We start from the raw sequence: 10567 nt of genomic DNA on the forward strand, positions 1-10567 counted from the left end.
ATAGTAAAGTGTAAAAAGCAGCCTGTAGCTTTCTCTTCTTTCAGAGAAATCATAAGGAACTTTAGTGCCCTCTACAGCCACACTGAATTCATTAATATCCAGAACAGTCAACTCACTTTTTGTATTCCTGTTCTTCTTTCTCTCAAGTGAGCTGCAATGTACAGTCCTTTAAACAAGCTTTCATCACTGCATTAATCACATGCCTTAATGGGCAAACTCAGCTTTTTTCTTGCTAATACATTTGCATGCTCTTTACGTAACAGAATGCTAAAAAGTACAGTCTGTGCAGCTGGAGTACTACAAGCTTATTTCATTTCCAACCCAGCTATGCTGCATGTGGTTTATACACTGAAAAGAGAAACAGAAGGCACAATTTTCTTGCCTGTGCACTGACACTCCATCTCCTCTGCTTCTAGCCAACTGCCTCTGATTGTGGATAACTCATGGAAAAGAAGTCTTGAAAACCCCAAATTACTTTGCAGCCTCATACGTTTACTGAAAGTGATTTACAGAAAGCAAAATGGATTTGTGTGCTCTTTCAGAAAATAAAAATGAAGATATCTGGACTGAGCTTATAGAGCAGTTTCTGTGGCCAAGAGTCTAAAAGGTCTTCACAGATTGTAAGCCTGATCAAGCTCTCAGATCAGTATAAATCAGGATGTGACCACATTGTGAGCTGCAATTTGGAGCTGAACTTGGCCATAGCTGTACCATCATTTCATCCAACATTTCGGCTTCATTCTTCTGTAGCAAACACGACATCTCTTCTTAGGTGGCTTGCCTTTCACCGCAAACCGAGGTTTTGTGTATTTAGCTTTGCCCTATGGACAGCTGCACAGTTTCCCACCCAGAAGCAGCTTCCACATGTCTCCTGTAAATACAGACCACATCTGCTGACCTTCCAGTGAAGGTTTTCATGGTGGGGCCATGAACTGTCGCAGCCTTTTAAATGTTGCTACTCTGCCATTCAGGCTATCTCTCTGCCGCATCCTGAAGGCACAAGCACGGGGTTTTGGTTAGCAAAGCAGGCCACTAATAGCAGTGCACACCTGGACCAGGGACTTCAGCCACTGCGTTCCTGTCATGGCACTGCAGGTTTGCACAGGTCATGATGCAACTTGACCCGCACTGCTTCATCTAAAATCAGTTCAGGTATGCCCATTTGTATGAGCTGCAAACGTGCATCTGGGTCACGATATAGACAAAAGCACAGAACCCGGAGGAGTATTTCTTGAAGGCTTTGCCGTAAGCAGATGTGCTGTCGGGCACTGATGCACACAGTATTTGCATTAGCCACACCAGCTTGCACGAGCCGTATGGAAACCAGCGGCCACTCCGACCGCAGAGGAGCATCTGGGAGTGAGAGGGGGGGTTTCAATTACATGTGCCATTTGTTAGTGGTGGAAATACTGTTCTTTTACTGCTCTGTCACTGTAATCAATATCTCCAAAAGATCTTATACAGGAAAAGTTAACTGATATGAGCTGAGCTATTACTTCATCAGAAACTCCATGACCTGGGGAACTGTTTAAAAATCTAAATAATAGCAACCCATTTTTTTTTTTCAGATGGCAAATCATGCCCACATGTTTCTGAATAGATACATTCTTAGCAGATTAATTAACATGGCAGAAATAACCAATGTTAATGTTCATATTTTTCAACAAAGCCTGATGCTTAATACGACTAACAGTCTTTACGTCTCTCCCTCTCCCCTTAGTTTTAGAGTATTCTGGAAACCCCGTTTATTTATTTATTGCAAGGAGGAAGCAGGGTGCAAAAATACAATTCTTCAATTGAAAATATCATTTTTCCTGTGGTATTTTTCATTTTGAAATGTAACAGATTGTGTGTGGATATGAAATAATACCTTGAGATGAAAACCTGCATTTCATTTTAAAATGTCAGACTGAAAAAAAATATTTTTAGCTCAAGAGGTTACTATATTCCTGTGTTTAAAAATATTAAAATAAAGCAGTCCCTGCTTTATCTTATGTGCATGAATTCTTTCTGATATATCTTCTTCCCTTCATTACTGACTCTCCCTCTCTCCATTTTTTTTTTTTATTAAGCTGGGAAAAAACAGTAAATGTAACTAAGAAATATGTAATAAAAATGTTTCTATTCCCTTTTATTGTTTTTTCAGGTAGCATAAAATTGAAGGAGTTTTTCAGTTTATAAAAAAGTGAAAAGTTGTTAAAAGAGGTTATTTTTATGTGTTTCCTCACTTTTTCACTTTCTACCAATTAAAGAACTTTGTTTCGAAAAGCTGTAAAAGGAAAGAATTCCTAAAAACAAAGAACAAGGAGCAGAAAACTGAATAATCCTATGCTTTTCCACTAGCAGAGTGCTCCAAACTTGAAATGAAATAAAAAACTGAAATGAAAATAGAAGAAAACCATGTGTTTTTATCTTGATAACTTGTGTAAAACCATTGCCTTCTATTTTAAACTTTCTAGTTTGATTTTTGAAAGAACGAAATCATTGGAAATTTTTTCTGAAATCTGCAGAAAAACCCTATTTTGAAATCTCCAGTAAAACCCTATTTTCTCATCCAAAGCTTTTCATCCTTCTAGAGTTAGGCTTCACTAGTGTCGGACATAATAAATACAGGGTGCTCCCCAGCTGAGGGAGAGGTGTGCAAGGCGCTGCTATGAGCGGGAAGGGAAGGCTCGAGTGTGCCTTGTTCAGCCAGGTGGCAACGAAAACGCTAGGCTGCTTCCTTGCAAAATTCACAAGCGCCCATAGCCCGATGCAAGAAACCCAAACTCAAAATGAGATGTAAGCTCAAAAAATACAGAGCTGATCGTTAACAGGAGGCACCAGCCACTGTTCCTTGTGAGTTCGAGCAAGCTCTGTAGGACCTCCCGTTTGCAGGGAGTGGATGCAGTTGTGAGGTCCCAGGAGTATCCTGAGCTAGAGCAAGGGAGATGCCAGTGGGCACTCAACTTGCCAATAAAGTAAGCCACTAACACCTCCAACCGTCCTTGCTTGGATAACGGCACTGTTTGTCTAAGGTTAGGCAAACTCCTGGAAAAAAAGATCACCCTGTTAAATACTGCAGGCTCAGAATATTAGCCACACGAAAGCACTAATATTCAGGATATTTCCAGTTGCAAGTTGGCTCAGCATGTGCAGTGAGACTGTGTGTGTCATGCAGGAATATGATCTGTTACCATTTACAGGTTTATACCACACACACGCACAAATGTTGATGAAGAATACAAGTATGAAGTAGCTGATGATAATAAAATGGGATTAGACTGGAGACTTGTCTCCATTTACTGATAGAAAAGCAAAATCTCACAGAAGACAAGTTTAATCCAGCTGTGAAATGTTTCAGGGAGTGTTAGGTTTATTGTTTCTATTCTTCTTTACTTGGTACATGATACGGGTCTATGATAGACAACTATGAATAATCTGAGTGGCTGTATAATCACTTTATCATTCTTTAATTGATATGCAGAGCTTCTATTCCTTATATTTCACACGCACCATGAAAGCAAACGCAAGGAATCCAAACTGATTTGGGAGAAGAGATCATTGGGAGGGAAAAAATGTTAGACTTCAGATTAGTTTTCTACTCCATAAATTCAGCATTTCCATACTTCTTTGTCTACTTCCACACACACACCCAGCTTAAATATGCTCTTTCAGAAGTAAAGCATATCACTCTTGATAGTTCTCCTTATTTTTTAGCCTGTTCCTAAAATATAAACATATTATCTATTGTGCATAATTGATATGCTGGGTAAGAAGCTGTTTTCATACTGTCATAGCAGTTGGCTTCCAGATAATCTTCCAGTTTGATGCATGAGGTGAATACAACTATATCCAGAAAGCTAGACATTGCGATATTATAGTCAAATTTAGGACAGAAAGTGATGATTGCAAAGATTAAGGACTATTTTTAACAATTAGATTTTCTGGAAGCTTAATGCATGCTCAGGACTTTTTCAGCTCCTCTTCTCGAATTAACCAATGGCTGGATCATTACACTTATCTACTCCAGCACTCACTATGCTACTACAGAAACTGTACAGAAATTGCAATCTGCCGCTACGGTGAAACTGAGAAGACAAGAGTAAAATTGCTCAAGCCTGTAGTTCATTATTAGAGTCCTATTTTTTTTTTTAACTTCGTGATCACAGTAAAAAACTAATTTACACTCCTCCTATTCCTAGCCAGATTACTATTTAGGAAGCGATATACATAAAATACATTCAAGCTATCACATTGTGCTGGAGAGAGTGACCAAGTTTCCAAATCTTAGCTAAACATTTATAGTGCAGATGAGAAGTAAACAGCTGATGAATGCTGCAGAACAGACATAATTTTCTGTGGAAAAAGTAGACAGAGGAAAGAAAATGAATGGAGAAACTCATAGATCTAAACTTAGACTAGACGAACCAAGGAGTATTTCTGTTTTAATAATCATTAGTCTATCATTTTGCAGATAGTGAAATTACTCCATGACTCATTTATTTTGTGCAGTTTGCACCAGCCTAGTTTCCTGTCTGTGATTCTGGCTATTTCTTTTTGTTGCTGCTGACATGGTTTAACCAACCTTGACACTTTAAGGCCAAAATTAATCTTCCAAGTAAAAGATGGCCATGATTACTAAATTATGTGCCTCTTCATTATCTTTAGGTACCTTCCTAGGACAGATGAATTGCCTCAAAGTCAGGAAAAAAGTAATCCTACAGGGAGAAAGCAAAGAATAATGTGCAAATACTCAATGAGAAAATGAATCTACACCAAAGGATAAAGCGAAAAGCACACATGCAATTTTTTCCCCCACTCATTCTGTTTCCTTTATGTTCACTGGTTCAGGGCCACTGGTGGAAGATGGAGACATATATTAATTCTCCATGCAGAAAAGTAAATAGTGATCTCCGTCCTTTGGGATTTAGACGTCTAGTCTCAGCTGTCCCTGTGGAATCTTCCTCCACTGCCTAATGGGCTCTGACCATAGCAGATCCATTTAGGGGATGCCATATCATTTTCTAAAGCCTCATTTAGACCCATACGCACACAAAAAACCCCAGCACCCTGTCACACTGAAACGATTTCAACTCTGTAAACCCCCTCTTCTCTTTATTTCTTGTAACTAATTTAAAATGCAGGGATGGATTTAAGAAAGAAAAAGAGAGGTAACGGAAGGAAGGAAAGGAAATGGTACAGGAGCTAACTTTCCAAAATTGCATTAAATGATGGATTTTAAAAGTCAATTTTTAAAGAAAGTTGTGTAACTTTTTTCGAACAAGTGACTGCCATAAAAGAGAGAGGGGAAAAAGACATTATCTGGTCTAGTAGTTTTCAGGAAGTTGTGGTCTCAATTCCCTAAAAATAAAGTTTCTTTATTATCATCATTTTATTTATTGCTTGTGCTACAGCAGCACCCTAGCAGAACTTGGGATCCTATTGTAAAAACAGATTACTGGTGATGAGATCTAGTGTGTGAATAAATTTAAAACAGGACATTGGTGTAAATGCAGAAACTCTATCCAGAAGAGGTTCAGGGATTCCAAAATTTTGGCTTTTTTGTAATCTTGGATTCAGATGAAAATGAAAACCTCATCATTATTGTGAACTCAAATATTCCAGAAATATTTATTTTGACTTTAATAAAATGTTTCACTATGAAAAGAACAACTGTTTTTTTTTATTTTGACAACATTTAGCCTGTATCACTTCCAGTTACACTTTAAAAGAGAAGAAAAATGATATAAAAAGGATTTGCCATGAATAATTTGACAGAATCATTATGTGCCTGTGAACCATTCTGGTTAATTTGAAAGGGCATTTTCTAGTGGGGAACTTTTCTGGATGAAACTTTTCAACCAAATCAAGTGAGGATGGAAATTGCCACAACAAAGCCAGGGCCCTGACAGAAACACCTAAAGTAGGAAGAGACTTGCTAAAAGGCATTGCATTAGCGGGGCTAGGAGCAGCACGGAATTGTCTACCTCCTTATTCACAACACAGCTTTATCCTTAACTTTATGCGAATTTATGCCCACGCACCAGACGTGTTCCACTCCCTGTTCAGCACACCTCAAAACTGCCAGCATGGGGAGAAAAATCAGCCCATCTTTCTATCAAGTGATAGATTTCCTGGGCCACTCTGGTAATGCTATTAAAGATGATGATGTTTTTGAACAATAAGTAATCTGTTCTCTGGAATATTTCTACAGAGGGTTGTTTTTTTTTTTTTTTTTTTTTTTTTTTTTTAAGAAACAAAACTAAATGACTCTGGGTAATCTAAAGCTGTGCTGAATAATTTTTGGAACAAAGTATGTTTGGTGGCAAACCCATCTCCACCAGAATTTAGAGGTTTGAGGCCAGAAGTTTAACTGGTAAAAATTAGTGCAGTTTTGAAATCAGCAGAGCAAGGATCTGGCCCAGGAGATTTAGGTACAATCAAATATTGGATATCTCAAACCTTTTAGAAACCTCCAACTACAATTAATGAAGTTAATTTGGGCCTCTCTGAAAGAACAGTTTATCAGATCATTCCAGCTCTGGGCTTGTTGCTCACCAGTATCAGTCACCCCTTCTTTCACCAAAGTACTTTCGTGTCTTGGTGCTTTCCCGGGCCGAGTCGGTGTCTAGAATATGGGCTGACCCACGGGCTTGCTCCCCCAGCCCCAAAGCAGATGGAGCAACATTGTGTGTTAAGGCAGTGCCCTCTGCTGGAAAAAATAAAAGTTTGTCCCCAGTTGTCAGGATCCTTTAGGTCATAACAGGTAGAAGAAATTCTCCAGTAGTTCACAACCATCAGTTTGGAGCAGAGGGGTCTGAATTCTGCCTGTTGCTCCACCTCTAGGCAAGTCTGATTCTGCAGCCTGCGGTGGCTGCTGTTGTGTCTCATTGCTATGTATGGCTTTTTGCTATTTATTTCCAAAGTTTCCTATAAAAGGCCACCCTAGTTTTAAGCCATTCCTTTACACTCTAGTCAGAGCTCCCTGCTGGAGAGTGAACATTTCAGAATAAGGCCAAAGCTGCCATCTGAGATCCTACTAAGCCTGTCAGTGTGGAGCTCAGAAGGGGTGTAGGAGACTCCTCATTCTTTACCAACCAGCAACATTACAGAATGGTCAGATCTGCCTTTCCCTCTCAACTCAGGGACTGAAGTTAAAGTTGCTGGAGTAAAATGAGTTGATTTCATTTTAACTAAGATGCACAAGGTAAATGATAGAGGAAATAAACCTCTTATATGGAGCTGCCTTAGTAATACAGGTATGTGCAGTGCACCTCCTTTGTTGTTGTTTAAAATGTATATAATAATTCTAGCTAAAATACATGGATTTATTTGAATGTAATTTATACTCTCTTGCATTTGCTCACAACTTCGCAGATAAAGGGATTTCAGTGTAACATTTCTGGATCTGTTTGAAATGTCATGATCTACACTTCTTTCTTCTCAATTCTGAATTTAGTCCAGTGTATTGTCTCTTTCGCAAAAGAAAATGAAGGCCCCTCCCCAAAGCCTAAGTTTCCACCTAGATAGCCTTTAGATGTGACCTCAACAATGCTGTGTCTAAAATTTCAAAGAGAGAAGAGTGCTGCTATGTAGAATGCCTTTAGACGTGTGACCCATTATCACTGCAGTCATGGAGAAGTCAAACTTACAGGCCTAAAAGCAACAATATCATTGTGCATATATCTGTTTGGACATATTTTAGCTGAGACTTAAAATTCAATTAGCTATTAATTTAATAAAATTCAAAGTTCGGAGAAGAAACAGTTCCTCTTGGATAGTCTGTGTTTATTTTAACTGTACTTCGGTCTGTATGATTAGTGCTGCTTTCTTACTCAGGATACAGGAAATTGCAAATGTTAATTTTTCTGACACACCGTAATTACTGCAGACATCAACTGTTTTTATGCACTTCTCCAAAAATATGGTCAATAGTGTTTGCACAGGAAATTCTGACTTGCAGGGAACGCCCAGGATTGCATCCGCTCTTGCTTGTAACTCAATCTCTTTGAAAAATCAGAAAATACCTGGTTTTACTTGTCTAATTTGTAAGCTGCATGAAACATTGGTGTTTGGTCTAGACATTGCTTCTACCTCCATGATAACTATGTAAGTCTTCCAGGAACGCCTTCTTTGTACCTTTCAAAATGTTTCTAGTTGTCTTCTTCTACTAAGGCTGTATTTGCAGGCCACTTCTGTTGCCTTTTTTTTTTTTTTTTTTTTTTTTTTTTTTTTTTTTTTTGCATGAATAAGGAATCAAAAGACGGTCACAGTATGGTGTAGGGGAGGCTACACTGAACCCCACTGCTATATTGATTACGTACACCTGCTTCCACAGGCTGCCCTCCAGTCACTGTTATTAATGTAAGCGGATACCTGAGGGCTGATACAACTTGCTTTATTAATAAGACTTGGACAGAGGCATTGTCTTGTGAACAGGACAATCTGCCAAGAACTGACAACCTGGAGCCACATCTTTGTTTCATCTGAAGCACATCTTAGTTCCACTGGCTAAACAAAGCTTTGTCGTATGACTTGTGGTCATCACTGCCAGGTATATCTATAGGTAAGGGAAGGGGACTCACTTTAGGAGAGACAGAGGCAAGTCACCTCCTCCCTGGTTTGGGGACGCCAGACCAGGAAACTCCTCAAGGCTGAGAGGCCAGATTGCTTGCTGGTACGTAGACTCTGCTTTATTTGCTAACTATTGATTGATCTTTCTTTCTATCCCTCTGATATGTGAATAGCCTGTGCCTGCGAATTAATAAATTGTACTCTACTCATTGCTTATTTGCGTTGTGACATTGCTTATAAGCATAACATATGGTGGAGAGGGAGAATAAGGACATTTGGACTTTAAGTGCTCATTTAATGATTTTACATCTACTGCTGTCATGTCTGTAATTAGTGATTGATTTGATGGCAGTAAGATACTCAGGCATATATATCACAGTCTTAGGCAGCAACAGTGCATTTTGCAGCACGCATTTCAACTGCTGGGAAGAGGCCTCTTGCTCCATCACTTAGTGCAGTATTTATAGCAAAGTAAAAGTAGGACAGAGTGGGAACATATTGTAACCATTGTCACTTTGTGCTCAAAATGTATTGTAAGTTCACTCTACACTACCTTAAAAACATAGGTATTGCAGGATAGGGTCCAGCTGAGCACTGACATCTCTTTAGTCTAAATATCTAGTCCCAAGAATGGCTTAGCTTTCAGCTAAAAAATGAAGAAGGGAAGGAAAAGAAAGAAAGAAAGAAAAGAAATACTACAGGAGCCCCCTTTCCCTCGACCAAAATCACATCCAATGAGTTCCCATGATCTTGAGGATATCACTCCTACGTCCCCACATCCTTCTGTCATGGTATCTTTCCCTCTAGGTGGCAGCTTTCCCAACATCTGTACATACGCCTTATCTTACTGCCTCACCCAACGACAACTGCGTTAGCCAGGACCGTGCACACCCAAACCCCTTAACCTGTGCATTCATGTCATTGTTGGACACAAGCCCAAAGCTTGTTAGTAAGACCAGAGGCATCACTGCTACCAGCTGAGCATTTATGTCTGTAGAGTAACAAGAACTGAAGTCAAGACAAAAATGAAAACAGCCCTTCTCACAGGCAAGCTTTACCTACATATCAAATGCAGTATACTAGGAACAGTTCCAAAATATTATTTGTGATCTTGAGCTGGCCTAGAGACAAGAATATTACTTTACAGAGACTTTAGCTACACTGCATATAATTTGTATAAGATGCTACCCTGCCAATTACTGCAATGGGATGCATAGGCTTTCACTTTGAATATGTAGATTATGGAGACATATCTGTTTGTTTTTCTTTTTTCCAGTGTCTGGACTCTGGAGTCTTGGTTTCCATTTGCAAGTACGTATCTATATGATACTCTCCTACTGGAACTGTTTGAACTGCTTTGAGTGGATAGATCAAGTGTGGATTACATTTGTCTAGAAAATAACACTTAAGAATCTAGTGCACTTTAAATAAAAAAAAGAAACAGTCTATCTACCTTAAGTACTTCTCTAGTTCTCAGCTTGGTATTTGATTATCTCACAAACGGGAATTCTTCAACACAACATATTTCCATTAAAAAGAAAGACGACTTGTTGAAACCACACATTTCATAGAAACAGATCAACTTTGACAACACTTTTTTGGGAACAATTTCTTCCGCCTAGCTAACAAGAGATTGCCAGAACAGCCTGGATAGCTAATGATCTCTTGTAGCATATGGGACTATCAACCTCAAGTTCATGCCAGAAACATCTAACTTTGGAAGGCATGGGTGTGATGGAATGATGACTGTGTAAAATCCAATGCTGATGTGATATAGAAGAGATCCTTATAAATTAGCCTTTAGTCCTCAAAATTATATTTGGACAAAATTTCAGTCTGACTGTCTGGTCTTCATGATAAAGTGAACCAGCGTTCAGATAGTAAGCAAAGGTTAAATGAGCTGAACAAGTTAAAGTTCTGGCCCAGAGCAATGTGCCAACCTCACAAGGCATGCAGAGCACACCTTTGAGAAAAGAATGCTGCATGATAAACTGTTCCTGAGATTTTTTTT

The sequence above is a fragment of the Rhea pennata genome, chromosome 19 (genome assembly GCF_028389875.1).
Source record: "Rhea pennata isolate bPtePen1 chromosome 19, bPtePen1.pri, whole genome shotgun sequence".
Taxonomy (NCBI): Eukaryota; Metazoa; Chordata; class Aves; order Rheiformes; family Rheidae; genus Rhea; species Rhea pennata.